Genomic DNA, 12,692 nt, shown 5'->3' on the forward strand with positions numbered 1-12,692 from the left:
AAAAAGATGAGGAAGATAAGGAAGACATAACATCTGAAGTTGGAATGAGTGGAATGGGCAGACCTAGGGGGGCAGGCGTGAAAGAGGGCCTAGGACAAATCCAACGGGTAGAGATGGGGTAGATAGGAACTCTAAGAGCATTAAAACAAAAATACCATTTTTTCAAGATAGGAATGACCCTGAAGTCTATTTAGAGTGGGAGAAGAAAATATGTTGATTTTTTTATTGTCACAATTATTCAGAAGAGAAGAATATAAGCAATAGGAGGAGGAGTCATGAGAGGCTTGTAGAAACATGGGATGAGTTGAAAGCTCTCATAAGGCAGAAATTGTAAAACCTTACACAAGGGTCTAGGAGTGTAGAGAATTACCATATAGAGATAGAGATGGCTATAATTTGGGCTAATGTAGAGGAGGATCAGGAGGCCACAATGAATAAATTTTTAAATGGTTTGAATAGGGACATAATCAATGTAGTTGAGTTATAGCATTATGTGGCAGTAGAAGACATGGTGCACATGGCTATGAAGGTAGAGAGGCAATTAAAGGGAAATGGGGTAGTAAGGTAACTTCGATTTCTAGCACTCCTTGGAAACTAAAATGGGATAGAAATGATCGAGTTGTAGCAAAGGGGAAGGCCGAACCACCTAAGGGAAAAGATGAGGGAATTAGCAAAAACAAACCCAAGGTAGATTTACAACCTTCAAGGAATAAAGATATTAAATAATTTAAATGTTTGGGTTCAAGGCATATCACCTCTCAATGTCCAAACAAGTGAGAAATAATTATGCCTGACAATGGAAAGGTGATGACTGAGAGTAAGGATGATAGTGATGAGATGCTAGAGTTGGTTGATGCTAGTGATGATGATGGAATAGAATACTCCGTAGAAGGTGAGTGTCTTGTTGTCAGGTGTGCTCTTAATATGCAAATTAAGGTAGATGTTATGGAGCAGTAAAGAGAGAACATTTTTATACTAGATGCCTCATCAACAACAAGCTAGGTATGTAGCATGATCATTGATGAGGAAGTTGTACTAATGTAGCTAGCACTACTTTAGTTGAAAATTTGAATTTACCTACTTTGAAACACTCTAGGCTGTCTAAGTTGCAATGGTTAAATGATTGTGAGAAAATTAAGGTAAATAAGCAAGTTCTAATTTCTTTTTCAATTGTGAAGTACAAGGATGAAGTACTTTGTAATGTTGTTCCAATGCATGCGGGTCACATATTATTAGGCAGGTCGTGGCAATTTGACAGGAAGGTCACTCATGATAGGCTCAAGAATAGACATTCTTCTATAAAAGACAATAAAATCGTTACTCTTGTACCATTGACTCCAAGACAGGTGTATGAAGATCAAATGAAATTGAAAAGAGAAAATGAGTAGAAAAACTTGTGAGACCGAGAGTTTAAAAAACTATGATGAACAAGAGAGTGAAAGGAAAAAAAAAAGAGTAAAAAGAAAAAAGAAAGTGAAATGAAAAGAGAAAGTGAAGAAAATGAGAGAAAAAAAAAAGACTTTTTCTACTAAGGCGAGTGATGTCAAGAGTGCTTTTTATACAAACCAGCCTATATTTATACTGTTATAAAAATAGGCATATTTTAATACTAACGAACTTAACGAATCTTTGCCTAGTATTGTTGTTTCTTTGTTGCAGGAATATAAGGACATGTTTCCTAAAGATGTGCCTAGTGGATTGTGACCTATTAGAGGAATAGAGCATCAAATTGATTTTGTGCTAGGTGCAACAATTCTTAACCAACCAGCCTATAGGAGCAATCCGGAGAAGACAAAGAAACTTCAAAAGACAAGTTGAGGAGTTGATTTACAAAGGAAGCATGAGAGAGACAATGAGTCCGTGCATGGTATCAGTGCTACTTGTGCCTAAAAAAGATGGAACTTGGAGAATGTGTGTTGATTGTAGGGCTATCAACAATATTATGGTAAAGTATAAACATCACATTCCTAGGCTAGATGACATATTGGATGAATTACATGGGTCATGTATTTTCACAAAAATGGATTTGAACAGTGGGTATCATCAAATTAAGATGAAAGAGGGTGATGAATAGAAAACTGCCTTTAAAAATAAATATGGATTGTATGAGTGGTTGGTAATGCCTTTTGGTTTAACTAATACACCAAGTACATTCATGAGGTTAATGAATCATGTATTGCGTGCATTTATAGGTAGAATTGTTGTGGTCTATTTTGATGATATTTTAGTATATAGCAAGAGCTTAGATGAGCATATCGATCATTTGCATTGTGCTTGATGTTTTGAGAAAAGAAAAACTATATGCCAATTTAAAAAAAAAAAATATGTTCCTTTTGCATGAACAAAGTTGTGTTTCTTGGTTATGTTGTTAGCGCAAAATGAATTGACGTAGATGAGAAAAATGTAACAGCTATCAAGGAATGGCCCTCACCTAAGTCAATTACAGAGATAAGAAGTTTTTATGGTTTAGCTAGCTTTTATCGGCGATTTGTCAAAGATTTCCATACACTAGCCGCACCACTTACTGAAATTGTTATAAAATCCATGGGTTTTAAATGTGGTAATGAACAAGATTTTTCATTTAATGAGATTAAAGAAAGGCTATGTGGTGCTCCTTTATTAGCATTACCTAATTTTTTTAAAATTTTTGAGATTGAGAGTGATGCCTCAAGAATAGGTATTAGAGCTGTTTTAATGCAAGAGAAGCGACTAATAGCCTATTTTAGTGAAAAGCTAAATCAGGTAGTTTTGAACTACCCGACATATGACAATGAGCTTTATGCATTGGTGAGAGCATTAGAGACTTGGCAACATTACCTTTGACCAAAAAAATTTGTCATGCATACTGACCATGAATCCTTGAAGCACTTGAAGGGATAAGGTAAGTTGAATAAACAGCATGCCAAGTGGGTAGAATTCATTAAGACCTTCCCTTATGTAATCAGATACAAACAAGGTAAGAAAAATATTGTGACTAATGCATTATCAAGAATGTATGCCCTTGTTTCTACTTTAAATGCAAAGTTATTAGGATTTGAATATGTTAAGGAATTGTATGCTAATGATGATGACGTTGCTAGTGTGTATGGAGCATGTGAGAGGGCAGTGTTTGGTAAGTTCTATAGACTTGATGTAATATTATTTAAATTAATATAATTAATGGCTCTCTTATTTTAAATTTAATGTGTTATTCGTTGGATTTATTTTATGATTTCTAAGTAGTGAAATTTATTTTAATATGCTTTCTTGATATTAATTATTGTTTTGCATTTAAATTACTCTTTGCATTAATTATTTTATTGTTTTTCTTTAAATATGTTATTTTATTAATAGTGAGTTGTACTATTTTTATTTGGCTTTTATTTATTTTATTGGCCTTTTTATTTCTTAGATCCTTATTTTCAGTTTAGGCTTTGTTTAGTGGGTTTCTCTCTTGCTTTTGGGCCAAGTTCCCTTCATTTTCAGGCCTAGCCTGTTGCTTCAAGACTCAGACCCTTAAACCCCCTCATATGGCGTCATTTTGGGCTGCAGCCCTTAAGGCGTTTCATCTTCTTGTCTTCTCCTTCTTTCTCCCATGCGCCTCTTGTTTCCTTTCTCTTCTTCATTTGGTTTCTCCTTTCTTTTGCAACTAGTTGCTGTAGCCACCATCTTCTCCCTCCATTTTTTTTTTCTTCTTCTTCGCCTGGTGTAGTTTGGGTTCTTCTTTCTTTAAATTCTTTTCTTTTCTTCCTCTGCTGCGTCTTTTGTCTTACATGTGTTGTATGTGTATACACTTAGCACTTGTCGTTAGGATGTGTGACCCGTGTTGTCATCATCCCAATGCCTCAATTTTTACGTGTCCTTATGTGAGAGTTGGGGGCTTCACAGGTAGTATCAGAGCAGTTCGGCACTGGGTAAAACCACATGTCTCGTAGTTGCAGTACCAGAAAAGTTTTAAGCTTTAATTTGGAATTGTTTTGAAATTATTTTAATTTATTTGAATTATGTTATGTTGTTTTATTTGATTTTACGTCGTTTTGTTTATTTTAAATTGTTTTACCATGTTTTATTGCATTTGTTTTATTTTGAGTTAAGTGGGGTTAAAGGTTACGCTATGGCAGGAAGATAGTAAGAACGAGAAGGCCTACTGACGAACCCAAGGATGATTTGTCGCGAGGTAATTGGAACTACGCCATAACTAGGGCTTTAAATCGGATGACAGAGTTCCTTCAGAAGAATTTTCAGCCGCCGCAAAGAGATCATAATGGAGCAGTGCAAGTTGGATGCACCTACGAGCACTTTTTAGAGCATAGGACTCCTGTTTTCAGATCTACTTCAGGCTGGAAGGTGGATTGAAGATTTAGAGAGGATATTTGAGGTTTATGGTTGTATAGAGGCTCAGCAAGTGTTATATGCAAGTTAATTACTGCAAGGTGACGCAGCTAATTAGTAGAGGACCAAGAGGGAACTTTTAGTGATGGAGTTTGGATATTTTGCTACTGTGTCTTGGCAGCTTTTTAAGAATGAATTTGATGATCATTTCTTTCCTATTTCTGTGAGGTGATAGAAGGCATGGGAATTTAATAGTCTGGTCCAAGGAAATATGTAGGTTGAGCAATATGCCCAGAAATTTATAGAACTTGAGCGGTTTGCGACCCATCTCATTGCCACTGAAGAGATGCGAGCAGAATGATTTCAAGAAGGGTTGCGCCAGCAAATTCGTAAGCAGGTTGCTTGCCTGCAAATTCAGGATTTCCTAAGGTTGGTCGAGGTGGCTACCATTGTGAAGCGAGAGATTAGTTTTGAGATGGGCTCCCCTCTAAGTCAAAAGAGACGGAGTTTTGCTGGTGAAGGGAGTAGCTCTGGATCATTGCAAAAATTCTTGCAGAGGACTGGGACTGGACCACAAGTAGCCTTGGGCGTGCATATGGGAAGCCGAGTACTAGTTTGTGGTAGGTGCAATAGAGCCCGCAAGGGCGAGTGTCAACAGAGTGGTGGGACCCAGTGTTTCCCTTATGGCCAAGCTGGGCATTTTGCTCGTGAGTGCCCTAAACAATCTCGAGGAAGTCATGAAGGGCGTCATGGTGGTAGGACCAATCAAAAGCAAGTGGTGCAAGCTCGAGTTTCTGAAGTAACTCCTAGAGAAGTTAACAACGAGGCACCAGAGATGTAGGATGTTGGGGTGATTACAGATATAGGTCTATTTTAATCTTTAGATTTGATGTTCGGGTGCATCTCACTCATTCGTGTCTACTACTTTCGCACGGATGTGCAATCTAGTCATGGAGCCCTTATCACAATCCTTGGTGGGGATTCTCCCTAATGGTGAGATTGTGTGGTGCTCTAAAGTCGCATTAGGCTGTCCTTTGGATTTTGGTGGAAGGACACTTGATGTGGATTTGATTGTGTTCGAGTTGCTGTGATTCGATATTATTCTTGGAATAGATTGGCTATATCGATATTCTGCAAGTATCAATTGTTGGAGTCAAGTAATTAGCTTTCAACTCCTGGAAGGAGATTATTTAGAATTTGTGCGAAGTAAGTTGAAGGAAAGGCCGGCAGTTATATCTGCAATTCAAGCAAAGAGAGATATAGATTGTGGAGCAGATGCCTTTTTGGTTCAAGTGGTGTCTATGCCATCTGAGAAGAAGTCTTTAGTAGATATCCTAGTTGTGGAAGAATTTTTGGATGTGTTTGTGGATGATTTGCCTGGGTTACCTCCAGTTCATGAGTTGGAGTTCGCTATTGATTTGAAACCTAGAGCAGTTCCTGTCCACAATACTCCTTACTGTATGGCACTAGCTGAGTTAAAAGAGTTGAAGATTCAATTGTAAGAATTGGTAGATAAGGGGTTTATTCAACCGAGTAATTCGTCATGGGGAGCACCGGTGTTGTTTATTAAGAAGAAGGATGGTACTCTCAGAATATGTATCGACTACCGAGAACTCAATAAAGTGACCATCAAGAATAAGTATCATCTCCCTCGGATTGACGATTTATTTGATCAGCTTCAAGGAGTAGTTTTTTTCTCAAAGATTGATTTAAGATCGGGGTACTACCAGTAGTGGATAAGAGATAAGAATATACCCAAGACTGCTTTTAGATTGAGATACGAGCATTATGAGTTCAAGATGATGCCTTTTGGGCTAGCTAATGCCCCTGTAGCCTTTTGGACTTGATGAATCAGGTGTTCCAACCTTATTTGGATTCATTTGTGCTGGTATTCATCGACAACATTTTAATTTATTCTCGAGATTTGGAAGAGCATGCTTATCACTTTCTTTTGGTGCTTAGGAAGTTAAGAGAACACGAGTTGTATACAAAGTTTAGCAAGTGTGAGTTTTGGTTGGAAGAAGTCAGATTTTTTAGACATGTAATTTCTCAAGATGGTGTGGCCGTAGATCCTAGCAAGGTGGAAGTTGTTTTGTCGTGGCTGCCCCCTTCAACGGTGCATGAGATTCGGAGTTTCTTGGGACTTGCCGAGTATTATCAGAGATTTGTGGAATGATTTTCTCGATTATCTGGACATCTCACTACTTTGACTAGGAAAAATACTAAGTTTGTTTGGTCAGACAAGTGCGAGAGAAGTTTCCAAAAGTTGAAAAAGAGGTTGACAACTGCACCAGTGTTGGCACTTCTTGAACAACACAAGTTGTTTGTGGTTTACAGTGATGCATCCAAGTTTGGGTTAGGGTGCATTCTTATGCAGGAGGGGCGAGTTGTTGCTTATGTGTCTCGTCAGTTGAAAGATCATGAGAAGAATTATCCCACGCATGATTCAGAATTAGCAGCTATAGTTTTAGCCCTCAAGATCTGGAGATATTATTTGTATGGAGATGTTTATGAAGTCTACACTGATCACAAGTGTTTGAAACATCTATTCTTGCAAAAGAATCTCCATATGAGAAAGAGGCAATGGTTAGAGTTCATCAGCGATTATTAGTGCGAGATCAAATATCATCCAGGGAAAGCAAATCTAGTTGCAGATGCGTTGAGTCGGAAGTCTCATTTGGTGGATGAGACTGAATTGTCAGGGTTGGACTCACTTCTTTGTGGGATGATAAGGCTTCTTAGTGAGAGCTCACAGCAAGAATAAGTGTTGTCTTCAGTTCTTGATATTCGAGTGGTTGATTTTGAGGAATTCAAGACTCTCCAGAGAAAGGACCCAAAGTTGTTAGATATCAGGAAGATAGTCAAAAAATCTAAAGAACCTTTGTATTACAGTTTGGATAAGGATGGCATTCTTCAGTTTTGGAATCGTAGAGTCATTCCTAAAGATTCAGAATTTAAGGAGCGAACTTTGGTAAAAGTTCATGCAGCTCCCTATTCAGCTCATCCTGGAAGCACTAAGATGTATCAAGACTTAAAGAGAAATTACTACTGGGAAGGGATGAAAATTGATATCGCCATGTTCTTTGAGAGTTGTGACACGTGTCGTCAAGTTAAAGCTGAGCATCAGAGATCTGTTGATATACTTCAACCTCTCTCTATTCCTAAGTGGAAGTGGGATGAAATTGTTATAGATTTTGTAGTGGGCTTACCGAGGACTCCTAGTGAAAAGAACTTGATTTGGGTGGTTGTTGACCAGTTGACCAAGAGTGTCCATTTCTTACCTATCAATAATACCGACTCTTTGAGAAAGTGACTTCAGTTGTATGTTAAAGAGATAGTGCGGTTGCACGGTATACCCAAGAGTATCGTATCAGATTGGGACTCACGGTTCACATCTCATTTTTTGGAAGAGTTTACAAGCAGCTTTAGGTACTAAATTCAAGTTTAGTATCATCCTCAAACCAACGGTCAATCAAAGCGCACTATGCAGACTCTTGAGGATATGTTACGGGCTTGTGTTATGGAATTCCAGGAAAGTTGGGAAAATCATCTACCCCTTTTAGAATTTTCTTACAACAATAGTTTTCATGCATCCATTTAGATGGCACCGTATGAAGCTCTGTATGGAAGGAAATGTAGATCACCGTTGTATTGGGATGAAGTTGGCGAGAGTAAGTTAATTGGGCCTAAGATAATCCAAGAAATGCAAAAGCAGGTTCAGGTTATAAAGGATAAAATGGCGGCAGTGCAGAGTCGTCAGAAAAGTTATGCAAATACCAGGAAAAAAGACTTATCTTTTGAGAAATGTGATTGGGTTTATCTCAAAGTCTCTCACATGACAGGTGTTAAGCGTTTTGGTAAGAAAGGGAAACTTATTCCAAGGTATGTTGGCCTTTTTCAGATTTTGGAGAAGGTAGGGCTCGTTGCTTATAGAGTCGCATTGCTGGAATATTTTGGGGAAGTTCATGATGTTTTTCATGTGTCATCATTGAAGAAGAGCTTTGGACAGCAAGAGTCGTGTTTTGTCGTGTAATGGCCTACTAGAAACTCAATGGTGAAATTTCTATAGACTTTAGAAATCTCGTGAAAACTCCATAAGTTTTCACAAATCGATGAATTGTATAGGTTTTAACTTGTCAGCATAGTTAGTGTTATCACTCACTATGGTGTCAAGAGTGTATTTTATTTATTTGAAATAGTTAGAAGTGTTAGAATATGTTATGGTCTATGCCATTAGACTCATTGGATTATTTAGGATTTTATGATACAATAACCTCATTTTCAATTTTTGGACGATACGTTTGTTCAAAAATGCGTTTTGCTTTTTTGACACATTTCAGAGTTGAATCTTGATAAACAAATTGCATAGTTAGATTTGTATGAATATTTAAGATTTTACAGTGAAAAGTTTATTTTTTTACTTTTCTGAAGTGAATAGTAACCTCAATAGTAACACCTGGCGGAGTGTTTTTAAAATCACATGTGGAATATCCAAATTTTTAGGGAAGTTTTATTTGGATACTTGGAAAGATCTTATCCACACTTGGTGAATAGTTTTGGACACTTCGCATAAAGAGGACCCATGAGATGGATTGTGAAGAAATCCAGGTGTAAGATCATGCCACCTAAGTAAAACACTGTTCTTTCATCTGATCAACCAAATTGAGCCAGATTAAAGAGGGTTTCAACCTTAGTGAAACCCAAAATGGTTGGAATCCAATTGAAATCTCAAAAACATGGTTGAAACTGAAACCTTAAATGGTTTTCCCAAATCCTAAAATTGGCCTCCAAACCCTTTTTTATCCAATTTCTGGCATTGTATTTAATCACTTGATTAAATCACATCCACATGTTATTAATTCACCAAATTCTTGTTATGACATCATTATCCAACTTTTTAAACTTTGAAAATTTGATTGGGTCAAGAAAAATTAGATTTGGGCTTGATAGCATCTCAAACCCTAAACAAACTTTAAACCCCAAATTGAAACCCACTTAGTTGAGACCCACCAAGGCCCACGAATTTGGCCACCTTGGCAAAACTTCTTGAAAAAGCTTCCTCCCCCACATGGTAGGTCATCCACTGCCCTTGGCTTCACCCAATAGTGTCTTGATGTAAATGAGAAATCCAACTCATCACCTTCCATACCTCACAACTGCAAGAGGCACTCCTTGCCCCTAACTATTCTCCATTTTATGTGACGCCACATCCAATCAAGGGTCATTCAAACCCATACCTCCCCCCTCCAGAAGTCTAGAGTTATGCAAGACACATTTCACTCCATTTCATCACTTCTTCACTCCATTCTTAGAAAGAAATCCAAAAGAGCTTTCTCGGACAGATTTCTGAATTTTTTTGCGTGGCAATTTTTGACCTCTTGTAAGTATTTTCTCATAACAATTTCTTCATAAAAGTTGTTCTTCTTTGAGTATATTTTTGGTAAATATATTATTCATCTCATTCCATGGTCATTTGTTTGGTCAACAGTATTTTTAACCATGGAAAAGTCATTCTAGGCGTGAAATTGGAAAGTATGTTATGTTTTGGAGTTTTTGACCAAGGTAATGGACATATCTTGGTCCAAAAATTTTATGTAGCATTTTTAGCATGTGTTTATGAGTGTTCATTGAGATTTTGTTGCATGAATAAAGTTTTTGATGATAATTTTTCTTATATCTAGAAACTTGAAAATTGGAAGTAGAAAAACTGTTTTTATTTGGAGAAATTTTGAATATTTCGTGGTTTGATCTTACTCTAAAGGATTTGATATTTTTATATTATGATCTTAAGTCTCTTATTGTCATGTTAGGATGTTATTTTGAAGATATTTAGTATTAGTTTCAAATTTATGATTTTTCTATGAAAGAGGATTTAGGTTAGGTCTAAGATTTGATGTTTTTGGGTTAGATCCATGTTTTATTGATTTTTAGCCATGTGATTTTAATTTTGATGGTTGGATATTCTTTAGGACACATTTTAAAACTGTGATATTTTAGTTTGGAGACCTCATTCTTTTAAGCCATGGATCAAGAGATTGATCAAAGCTAGTTAAGAAAAAAGTTTCTGTTTTTAGACTAAGTGTAAAACCAAAAACTCCATGTGTTATTTTGTGATTTTTGGTGACATTTGTTTGATGATTTAAAGAATGGTTGATCTTAGAATGATGTTATGAATATGTTAGAAGTAAGATTTGATTTTTGGAATTCTTGAAGATGTTTTGATTTAGGGTTAGAGTTTGTGATTCAAAAGTTTGTTATTTGTTAAAAAGTTTGGGTCTTTTTACAAAACTTTTGGTGTTGATGATTTACTTTTCTTAATGGATGTTTTAAGTATGGTTTTAAACTTAGGATAAGAAGATCTTTGTTGTAAAATTTTGATTTTATCATGAGTTTTAAAGTTGAAAGAAATTGCAACAAAAATCAAAAGAAATGGTCTATAAATGTTTCAGTCATAATGAGTTTTCCATAGTTGTGAGTTGTTTTAAATTTTTCTGAATTGATATTTAAGTTTAGAATAAAATTAACATGAGAATTGTAAACTTTTATAATTTTTAGAGTTACGATGTGAAATTTTTAAGTTATGGGTAAAATTGTCATTTTTTCATATGTAGAGAGTAAAATGGTAATTTTACTCTAAGTTGTCTTTTCACATATTTCTAATTGTTAGTAATTAAATTTCTAACTTTTAGAATATCTTCTTACAGTTTCTCGTTTTTCGCACTTTATTTTCATAGAACCTGACAAACGATATAAGTTAACTCTTAACTTATTATCAGTTTACTGTGTATGTGTAATGGGTGAGAGAACTGCAGTTTATGCTTTTATGTTGTTATATATATCATGTCATGTCATGTCATCACATATTTATCTGTTACGTGAATTATTCTATCAGAAAATACTTATCTGTTACACAATATATTCTATCACATGTCATGCCATGTTATGAAATATTGTCTGTTATATGTTATCTCTTGTTATAAAATATTGTATGTTACATGTATGCCATGTTACAAAATATTGTCTGTTACATGTTATGTCATGTTACAAGATGTTGTCTATTACATGTATGCCATGTTATGAAATGTTGTCTATTACGTTAATGTCTCAAAGTATGTTATGTCTGTCATCTTACATTCATGTCACGTTACACTACGTCAGGACATCTATCCTTTCGTATTCATGTCATGTTTGGTCTAGAATACAGTTTGTGTATATCGAGAATAGTTATGTTAAGTTATTCATGTCAATCATGACCTGAAGTGTTAGGATGAGGTAATATTCTAGTGGAACTCCTTTGTTCATATTGAAGTGTCTAAATAGGTGTAAAATTTCCTGGATTGACGAAATACAGTCAACAGGTTGCAAATGGGGCCTAACTAGCTAGTCACCAGAGCGCACCAAGCACTGACGCCATGGAGCCATATTTTATTTTACGTGTGTTCACAGCAAGTGTGGCACAAACAATTCATGGGACCACAACAACTGTGGAGTATACACTAAATGAGTAACAGCAATTGTGACACATAGAATATGTGGAGTTACAACAATTGTGGAGTACGTATTAACGCACTCATAGATGGTATAGGTACATGTGTTGTGATGCAGTAATCGGCAGGGACACTGATGGCTTGCAAAATTTCATATTGCAGATTTTACAAGTTCGCTCGAGCGGAGGCTTTTGGCCGCTCGAGCGAATTCAGGCAGATTCAAACGCTCGACTGCCGCTCGACAGGGAGCTCGAGCAGGTTGCTGAAAAACGAAGATCGCTCGAGCGGAGACATTGGCCGCTCGAGCGAAATCAGGCAGAGTCGAACGCTCGATGTGCGCTCGATAGGACGCTCGAGCGAAATCAGGCAGAGTCGAACGCTCGACGCGCGCTCGACACCCCGCTCGAGCGAACATCGTATTTTGACAGATTTTAAGTTTTCCGCCGTGGGACCATATAAAAGGCCATTCTTCACTCTAGAGCCGCGAGTTTTGACTGGAGAACACTCTTTGGGAGAGAAAAACATAGCTAGAGGGATTCAAATCATTTGTTTTGGAGACGGAATTCCAATTTATTGCACGTACGTTGGATTCATATACGAGCACGGACGGGAGAAAGGCGTTGAATCGTTCCCTTGAGCTTTTGACGACTAGTTGAGGCTGCAAGGAGGATTTTTCAGTGTTTATTTTCTTCTTCCCATCTTCTCAGAACAATTATGGTGAATTCGTTTATGTTGAATTCCAATTCTAGCATGAGCTAAATTTTCTTCTTTCTAGGAAAACGATGTAACCTAATTCCGAACTATGCTTGTTTGTCCATGCTAATTTAATGCAAATTCTCTCTTTGTTTATCTGATTTATTCTGAGTTTAATGCTTCTAATTAACTGGCCATTGA

This window comes from Carya illinoinensis, chromosome 8 (assembly GCF_018687715.1).
Source record: "Carya illinoinensis cultivar Pawnee chromosome 8, C.illinoinensisPawnee_v1, whole genome shotgun sequence".
Lineage (NCBI taxonomy): Eukaryota > Viridiplantae > Streptophyta > Magnoliopsida > Fagales > Juglandaceae > Carya > Carya illinoinensis.